The sequence below is a fragment of the Leucopleurus acutus genome (genome assembly GCF_964270905.1).
Source record: "Leucopleurus acutus genome assembly, chromosome: 1".
Taxonomy (NCBI): domain Eukaryota; kingdom Metazoa; phylum Chordata; class Mammalia; order Artiodactyla; family Delphinidae; genus Leucopleurus; species Leucopleurus acutus.
Window position 1 is genome coordinate 43,642,934 of NC_139142.1, and position 10,356 is coordinate 43,653,289.

Here is a 10,356-nt window from a genome sequence, read left to right on the forward strand (position 1 = left end):
TTTGTACATTTCACTTATTTTACCACCGTTTGACCTAGAGAAAGGATTCACCTATGCAGTGCAAAGAGAGAGAATGTTGAGGAAGATACTGGGTTTGTCATTTGAGTAATAGATTATATAGAAATGGACTATAATTACATATATTGCTGCCCCTTTAACCAGGTAAACATGTGTTCTCAAAAGAAATGTGCTGGAAATCAATTTACATTTTAAAATTCTAAAATCAAATTTTATTTAAATATAAGACTAGGTACATTTGTCCTACGAAGATCTTTAAAAATGGGAACTTCCTTAAAAGTGGCTTTGCTCTAACTTTGAATTTAAGGTTATATGATAAAATGCACACATTTATTGAACATCATTCATCCAAACTCCTGACTGAATCCTCTCCTATGATTTAAATCAACCTCTCTGTCATCCAAAGCCAGATCAGCAACACATTTGATGTTTGGTTACAAAGACAACCATAATGGTTGGGTTAAGTATGGTGCTGCATTTATTGGTACTTCTGTAGACTTTCGAAGGAGGAAAAATGAAAGTGGCTTTGTGAAACCTGCTGTGTTAAGGTCAGAGGGACTGCTAAAAATGTTTCCAATAAAAGGTTTTTGGTTTTGTTTCCTTTTTTTTTTCTGAAATGTCTGTACCAGATATATCAAAATGCAGAAAATGCATATCTTTTTCAGAAATCCCAACACAGCTCTCAAACATCCTGGCACCAGACAGTAATTCCCACACATACGTAGCTCAATCTAAGAACAATTTGGAAGAGTCTGCAGCACGGTAGTAGCATCTGTTGTTTCACTGTTCAATAATTCACAGTTAGCCGAAGTAGGAAATGCAAACAATCCTTTTTCATATTTGCATACTTGGAATTTGGCTTTTTGATTCATGATTATTCCCATTAGCTTTGAAAATTCACGTTTCTGTCTAGTTGCATGTTTTGCTTGAGTGAGCTCAAATTATGCTCTTGACTCAAATATTATTACAAGTGTAAATACTTTGGAGATATAAGTGTCTGCCACTGATTTGGGGGTGTTTGTTTTATTGATTTTCATCTGGCAAGTTTAAAATATAAGTAAACTTTTCATGGAGGGTTTGGGGCATTTGTTTGAACACTCCTGGAGTAATTGGAAATGCAACAATTGTTTAAAAAGTGGCATTGTCCATGAAAAGATTTAGTGAGGGATGAAGAAATTTCTTGAACCTAAAGACCTAATCTGGTGATCCAATTCTCCCCACTGTGTCCATTCCCGTGAAACTCCATTTACTTGCCCCTATCCATCACCAGCTCCCCGCATCCTACCTAGCCAATCCTCTAGGTTTCCCACATTGTCTCCTCTTTTGTCTTTTCAGTCTAAACAGAAGAACAACAGATAGGGTTCTGAAGGGCAGGGAGCATCAGGAGAATGGCTGAGATGAGGGTCAGAGTCCTGCCCCTACTGCCAACAGTTACTAGGGTTTGTGCTGCCCGGCTGAACAGTGTTCAAAGGCTTTGCTGGGCTTTGTTCCACTGTGTAGGGATTAGGCCTGGCGGTCTGAGAATTTGCCTTCTAATTAAAAAGGATAAAAGATAGAAGTAGCATTAGACTAAAACAGAGCAGTGATACTTCACAGGCTGATTTTTTTTTTAAGTCACAAGACGACGCTAGAAGTTGTCAGGATATTTTTATTTCTTTAGTATTCCAGTCGAATTTAAAAAAAAAAAAAAGAAAAAGGAAAGAAAGAAAGAAAACTTTGGAAACTCTTCCCAGCTGTTGTGCATGGTGCATGGAAGTCTAATTGCATCTAAAATATCTGATATTTACAGTGAGACTGCTATGGTGGAGGATTTGCCGTCAGCATTGGAGAATGAAAGCTGCTTCCAGAGCCTCCTTCCTCTTTCTCAAATGCTGGCAAGAAATTAATTCTACCCAAAGTGAATTCTGCTTTTCACTGCACCCCAGTGTGCCTTGCTCTCAAGGCTTCCAGTGCCTACCCTACCTATTCTCTTTTCAAGGATCAATCATTCCTTTCATCTCCTTGCAGCTGTAGACACTATCTCAACCAGGTGTGAAATGCAATTAAGAAATAATTCTGACCTCACGGTCTTTTTTTTTTTTTCTTAATAGCAACCCGATGGAGGGCGGTTTTTAAACTTTCCCATCAGCACTGTTAATGTTTTGTGACAGTAACTGTGATTCTGCGTCTACATTTTGTTAAGAACGAAGCCATCCCCAGATCCAGGGGCAGACTGGCAGCGTCCAAACAGATGATGCACCCTCTTAAACGCACTTGCCTGCCCTCCAGTGCGGCCCTTCTTGCCGTGTATAAAGAACTCTATGCTGACAGCAGAAGCGCAAGTGACACTTGTTGAATTTAACCAGCGGCTGGGAGTGTTTTGCCAAGTACTCCAGAGACAGGTTCTACCCTCTGTATCACAGGAAGGCATTTGAGGTGAGAATTTCTGTTAGAAATGCTGTTGGGATTATACAAGTTAGTTGAGGTGGGTTGTTTTATTTTTTCTTTTAAGGGAGAAAAAAGGAGGAAAGAGTTTTGTGGAGGACTTCAGAGCTTTCAAAGCCACGGAGCTCAGATTGCAGACAAGTATAAAGGAATGCTCCCTCGTTCCCACAGAGCTCATGTTACGTCATGAAGCCAAAAGACTGAATTTCTTATTTTCCACTTTTCTTATTTTTTTCAATTTGCCCAGAATAAAGAAATAAAACTCCCTTAGTAAAGGGATTTTTTTAAGTATGAGATTATAATGAGACTAACCTCTATATTTCAGAGACACTAAATATGCTTTTGTTCATTTTTTTTGAAAAATCCTTTTTTTTTTTTTTTTTTTTGCTTACTTTTATTGAATTGAGCAAGTTACCAATGGACTACATTAGGCATAACTGGAAACTTGGAAACCAGGGAAAGCACACAGAGCCATCTCACTACCTAGCATACAATTTGGGGGGCTAAGTCTATGAATAATGTGCATGTTGTTTTTGTCATAAGACTGAATTCAGTATTTCTAATTTCCTAAAGTTTAGCCTTTTTTCTTTTAATGCCTAAACAGAATGAATAGGTCAGTGGCTGTATTTTTTTTAATAAATGCATTCCATTATGCACCTTTACAAAATATTTAAGAAATAATGCTTGCAAAAGAATCCATATTGATTTTCATGGTCAGCTTTGTGAAAAAGAATAAAAAGATTCTCCTCAGTTCTGAGTTCAGGGACAGCCATGGTAATTTATGTTAAATTTCAGTCCCTTCTTTTATTTTTGTCTTTTTGAGATAACCATTCCCCCTGCTGATTTTCCAAATGTAGCAAAGCTGGGTCTGCTAGTTCCACTCTAAAGAAAACAAAGATAATAATCTGATTTAGATGTTGAAGAATATCAGTATGAATGACAACAGTAGTAGGTAACAGTGAGTCAACATTTCTCTTTCCAATCCCAGTTTCTCTTTAGCATTTAAACTATGTCAGCCAGTAGTACAAAGCCAAACCATGTGAAGAATGTAATTCACAATATTTTGGCTTCTCTTTTTTACTAGCTTTTGAGTAATAAACTGTACAGAAAGAGGTCTTTGTTGTGTTTATAATACATGTATAACCTGGTGGGAAGTGGAATAAAAAATGTATATTATTTGCATAACTTGAACTAAAGAACCTAGTGCATTATTGGGTTTGAATGTCTTAAATTTAAGTGAGCTGGCTTAAGAGTAATATTACTCTATTACTCTTTTGTAATTCATATAATGAAATCATACGGCTAAAAAAAATTTAAGGTTTTAACAATGATATGTGGGACTTGATTTCTGAACTCCTTTTTAATGAAAACAGTAATTTATAAACCGGCACATTGCGCCCCTTTTTGTTTGCTGACAATAAAAGGCTGTAGCATTTGTATCCTTTCATCTGCTCTCCCCTCCGTGCATGGGGGAGAAGCCCATTTAGCCTAATGGTGCAGGCACCAAGGACTAACATCTGGAATATGGAGAACTCTGCTTCCCAGACACAACCATTGGAATGTCTGGATCCCGTGCACCTTTCTGTGAACTGACAACCACTCCACAGCAACCTGCATTGCCTTCAAGTCTACCATGTGAGCCTTTTGAGTAAGTTGGGTGAGACTGAAGCTCCAGGGCTCCCAGAGCTTGCACCACACATAGAAAGTGAGAACAGACTCCACTTCACATGGGTGGTGCTAGTCATCTTCAAATCCCATGGGTGAGGGATTTTTCCTTTAGTGGAAACATAGACCCATAGCAATGCACCATCCCCCCACCTCAAAAATGTGCTTTTGCTTTTAAAATAGCTGAAGTTACTTAATATTTGTATATAGGGAACAGAATCTTAAATGCTTTTTTTTAATTTTTAAGAAATATTTATTTAATTATTTGGCTGCGCCTGGTCTTAATTGCGGCACGCAGGATCTTCGTTGCGGTGCGCGGGATCTAGTTCCCTGACCAGGGATCGAACCCGGGCCCCCTGCATTGGGAGTGCAGAGTCTTAACTGCTGGACCACCAGGGAAGTCCCTTAAATGCTTCTAATTGTACTATCACAGAAGTTCATGTTGTTTACCTGGCTGAGTGTTCTACCTTACCACTAAAGAGACATTATTCTTGTCTATATAGGCCCTATTTCAATAAGCGATATGGTATAAAACCAGTTGTTGGAATTCTCCCTTCTTGCTGTGCCAAACAAATAAGATTATTATATATAAACTATTTTACTCCAAAATTACTAAAATATTTCTTGAAAGGACGTAGAAATGACTAAATTAGTAAACTAATAGAATGAAAAATAAAGGAAGTGATCAAATGTACAGAAGCAAATAGAAATTGTTTAAAATAAGATATTACGCATTTGGGGTATATACTCATTTCTTATCAAATAAATTCAAATATCAAATACAAATGACATTGTCTTTTATTAATTTGATTAAATTTTTTTTTTTTAATTTTAAAACTGCTCACATGGGGCAGGAAAGTTTTTCACTTAGAGTACTTTACCCTATAGTAAATGGAGTGGGTCTCCTTCCTGAAAATACAATGCTACAGGCATAATTATAGTAACAGTCAACTCTATCATCTAAATGACTATGTTGAGGATGTAATAACTAATTATTTTTTATCTTAATTTTAAAAAGCAAAATCTGAAACAGATCAGCTCAGTTGGACTCACCCTTTCAAAATGTTAAAACTGTCACACTGGTTCTACAAAGGGCATCCTAAAGATCCTTCCAGTTGACTTTCTGCTTTTTGTCTCTGGAAGGAGAGGGGTGGGGGAAGGGAGAGTTTAGAGAGGAGGTATTGGCTTGAAAAATAGACTTGGATGAGTTGCAAGCTCTGAAAACAGATTTCTTTATCTGAAAGCCAGGTTGGACCCCAGACTGCTATTCTGAGCCACCTGGTCCAGTTGAGAAGACTGCCATCTCTAGGATGGCATATGAGCTGGGTGCTTTTTCACTTCCTTGTCTCTGGACTTTTTACAGCCTTAAGTCTCTCCTAAGCAGGAAAATTCCACTTTTGCCAACCTGTATTTTGGAGATATGGACTACCATCTACCTGTGTGGGGCTGAGATCATAAAAGTCCTTTCCCTGGCAATACAATTTGGATCGGAACCAAGGTCATAAGGTAAATAGACAGTGCTTTATCATCTCAGCCAAGCCCTTGATAAGGGGCGCTCTTTGATGTTCAGAATGATTAGTTGGCTTTTTCAGAACTTATATCCAAAACTGTAATCCATAATGCATTTGCTTCCATCGTAGAGCTGCTGATACATGGTTGAAGGTCAATTTAAAGATTACTTAATGACAAGAGCTACTTTAAATCAATCAAATGCTTCAGAAAGCAAAAATGATCTTCAACTAACAAAAAATAAAAATTGCAAGCAAATATACCTACAGTTTTCAACTTCTTCCCAATAACTCATTATATTTCTTCTTTTAATAAAAGCCAGCTCCCTCACTAATGGTGCCTCTTTCTCCATGGCTTCATCATGGTTAAATTATTTGCAGTAAACAGTGTCCCTTCAACAAGGTGTAGAGACTTCCATGATGCATAGAATGGTCATATCTACTATATTAGTAATAAATGGCTTCCACCTGGTGCCTAATTGCAATGAAAACCTGTTCATTTTTTCCACATCCTTTGGTTCTGAAAATTGTCTCTTATTTGCTCACCGGAGCAATATAAATGTGGAGCACATAACATAGGTTGCGTTAGATGCTTTAGGCAAATGCTACACACAGAACCCTTGACTTCTGCAGTTTTTCCTTGATAAAAATCATTGCTTCATTTGGACATCCTAGTAACCTATTTCTTTCTTGTCTCTCCTATGACATCTGGTTTTGTTGAGCCTCGCCTTGACTGGATTTCAGAAGATGTTAGAAAGAAAACTAACATAAAAATGGGGAAGAAGGAACAAAGCAACAGAGATCTGAAGGCTAAAGTTAATAGTAAGTGGTAAGTTACATCAAAATGGATGCCAGATTGATACCAAAATCAGAGGTTGGAAAAAAAAAAAGTTTCCTCTTTAAAAAAGAAGGTAGCCACATTATTTAACTTTCTTCCGATATTTTCCTTATTGAAAAAAATGCTGTGAAAATGAATTAGGTTTTATTGGCCTCTATAAATCCAATGTTTTTCTGATCCATTCTATTTTTATACCTTTTTATTTATCTATTCATAAATAGTAAAAGAACTAATAAAAACGACTACCCTTAATAAGTGCTTGCTGTGTGCCAACTCATTTAATCTTCACATTATCCCCATCTTACTAAGCAGAAAACTGAGGCAGAGAGAGGTTAAGTACCTTGCTCAAGGTCACACAGCTGGAGTTGGAGCAGCTATGATTTCAACCTAGTAGTTGGCTCGAAAGCCTGCCTTTTTAAGCACTATGTTAAGAGCAACCCAACACCATCCTATGGAAAGGAAGGTCCCAGAATGGCACATCCTCTCTGTTTGTTAAATATGAATGTTTACAAGCACAGACTGTAGAGCTTGACGGCCTGAGTTGAAGTCTTTTACTAGTTATATCATGTGGGGCAACTTATTTAATCTTTCTGTGACTGTTCCCTCACCTGAAAAATGAGAACAATAATAGTCCCTCTCTCAAAGTGGTATTGGTAGGATTAGATGAGCTGGCCTATTAAAAACTCAGAATAGCACCTGGTTTGATACGGTCATCGCTTAATAGGTGTCTTATTTTCTTTTGTTGGTGTTAAGTATCCCAGTGTTGATTTCCTCTGCCGGGATATGTCAGGATATGTGTCTGCTGTCACCATATAGCCTGGTGAGCAAATAGCTCTTCTATGAGCCACCTGAAAAAGAATGCCAGGGTCTCCTTTCCTTTATCAGGGCTCTTAGCCAAAAGTTATATATATATATATATAAATCTATATGTTCCTGGGGAGGAATAAAATGTTTGGCTTTAAGAGAGTATTGATTATAACGTAGTATACTTTTAAAATCAAAGTGCAAAACTCAGAAGCATTTTTAAAGTAGCTCAGAAATTTTTTTGAACAATTGAAGTATGCTATCAACATCATTGAATACAAAATCAAAGTCTCACAACTTATAACCTGGAACATTCAATAACTTGTTAACATGCTTAGTGCTGGAGTACACAGCCAGTTGCAGTACCTGCATACATTCTCTGGACTTCACTCTGCGTTTCTCACTGTGATGTTAATGGTTCCTTTGAAGAGGTTAAAAGCATATTGAGAGCAGCAATCGATGCAACTGTATTTATATTTCGTAATTTTCTCAAATCTGAGGATACACCTTAATCAGAAATGCATTCAACAGATTACAAGATAAAGGACACTTGTCACACTAATGAATATTGCTTATTGTCTTTGTACCCTGACAATGATTTTTTAGCATAACACACATCAAGATTATCTTAATATTCCAATGCTAAATAACCATGTGTTCATAAAAGCCTTTTAGAAATTTGAGCAAAATTTTCAGAAATTCTTATCCTAAATTGTTGCTTATTTAAATTGGGCCCATTTTTATTTCAATGTTTTTTTTGGCCACACTAAAGTCATGACCAGTTGCCCTGGGAAGTCAACAGAAATTTGGCAGGCGCTTTGCAGGGCAGAGAACAAGAGGAGAGGTAAGCTCAGAAGGTAATTGTTCAATTTCGGATACCTTTCTTCAGCTTTCATCATTCAAACCCGAAATAGTACTCAGGGGAAGGTGGAAGTTGGGAGAATTTTGAATCGGGAGTTGGCTGATTTGGTAGCTCTCTTCTGGCTAAGATCTAGAAACATGGGGAGAGAACCTCTACCAATGAAGTAAGGAGGGACCCACACACTAAGCAGACCTCACCTGAGAGGGGGGGCATGCCCACCACCACCATGACCCACTGACACCAGATTTCTCTGAGGGTGTCCGCAGGCCTTTAAAAGCAATGGCCAAGCCCACAAAGAACAATCTAACGTGTGGACTAAGGAGAAACTGAAGCACGAGGTGGATTTTCTTTTCTTTACATTTCTTTGTGTTGATCATACTGTTAGTGTTCTCTATCAAAATGCCTTTCTCCAGTTTCCTCAGCCCAGGGGTTCGAAAGTTTACATGAAGTAGACACATATCACTACATATGAACAGCGAAATGTATTTGAAAATAAATGTTTTAATTAAAATTGACATTTCTAAGCCTACTGCTGAGGGCAGCTGTTTTTTCTCTAAAATTACTTTGTCCATCTCCATAGGAGTCCAATATAAGAGGAGTTCCCATCCCACTTTAATACTAAGTTAATATCAAACAAACAGCGTTACTGTGCATACACAAATTTTCTACTTTGGGTTGTTAAACCAGTTCTAAAAGACTACGAACGGGTTTTGCACTCTCAAAGCATTCACCTATTTTGCCTATTTTCCCCAAACGTATGCGTTTAACAAGTTGACTGCCCAAGACAAGTGGACTAGAAGCTCTCTCACTCAGGGTTTATGGATGGAGGGGGTCAAGGAGTAGACATCTGTTGCCTGCATTTACCCCTGTGCCCTCAACCTTGCTGGAACTGGCACTGTTGGGGAGGTGTGTGTCATCAACAAAGCATCAGATGTTTGGGAAGCAACCGTAGCTCCCAGGCTGGATTGAGCCCTTAACTATGCGGTGGGCATCATTCATTCCCTCAACAAATGCAGCAGTATTCCAGTCCCCACTAGCTTACGTTCTAGTGAGAGGAGGAAGAAAATAAAATTATGTAGCATATTAGCATTTGGGAGTTGTGATGGGGAAACACAAAGCATAGAAGGAAGAAGGGGAGTGAGGGGAGTGAGGGTGTTTGCTATTCAGAAAAGAGTGATGACATTTGAATGAAGAGTCAAAGGAGGTGAGGGAGCAAGACATGCTGAGATTCTGGAGAAGAGTGCTCTGGACAGAAGGAAAGCAAATATCCTGAGGCAGGAGCGTGCCCGGTGAGTTTAAGGAGGCAGCAAGGAGGCTGGGTCGCTTGGGCAAGGTGAGCAGAGCGAGGAGATCAGGTTGGGGACATAAGGCATGGTAAGAACTTTGGCTTTACTCTGAGCCATTGTTGGGTTTTCTTTTAGTGGGCTAACATGACTTGACCTATTTTTTAACAGATCGTAGCCCTTTCTAAACACATATATCATTGTCTCACAACGACCCCCTAAAGGGGTGTTAGTGTTATTATCTCCATTTTATAGATGAGTTAACTGAAGCACAAAGTTGCGTGACTTGCCTAAGGTTACGTAGGAGAGATGGGTTTTCAAACCCAAGCTGCCTGGCTACAAGCCCTGGCTTCTAACTGCCATGTTCTCCTGCCTCTTTGCAAATTGAATCGAAAGTGAGACATCCTGCCACAAGAGGGGCTTGCTTTTAATTGGGCAGCCAGACAAATGCATATATGGATGTAACAATATTGCACTGAGTATATTAAATATGCCATCAACTCCCATACTTCAATAACCACCTAAAAACCAATGACTTAGGTCTCTTTCTCTAAACTAGGTCTCTCAGCATGTCTCCTGAATTCAATAGTCTAATTCAGTTCAGTGAGTTCAACACCCTTGATTAATAGCCTATCATGGGCTGGGATCAACACTAAGCAGTCACGTTATCTTTGCCCTTAAGGAATTTATATCATAGAGAAACTGACATATAAGTATTGTTCAGTTTAATGTCCCCAAATATCTCCACCTGGAGGTCTTGTGGATACCTCACAGCAGCAGGAATCTTCCCAAATCAAAAAATTTTCCTGCCCTGGTGCCCCTCTTGTACTTCGTTTGTTTGATAATGATACTCCCTTATGCAGAGTTTTTGGATTCATCCTTGACATCACCTGTTTTCTCATTCCTGTCCTCCTTCTGGCCAGTGTCCTGTGAGCTCTGCCTCCTAAGGATTTT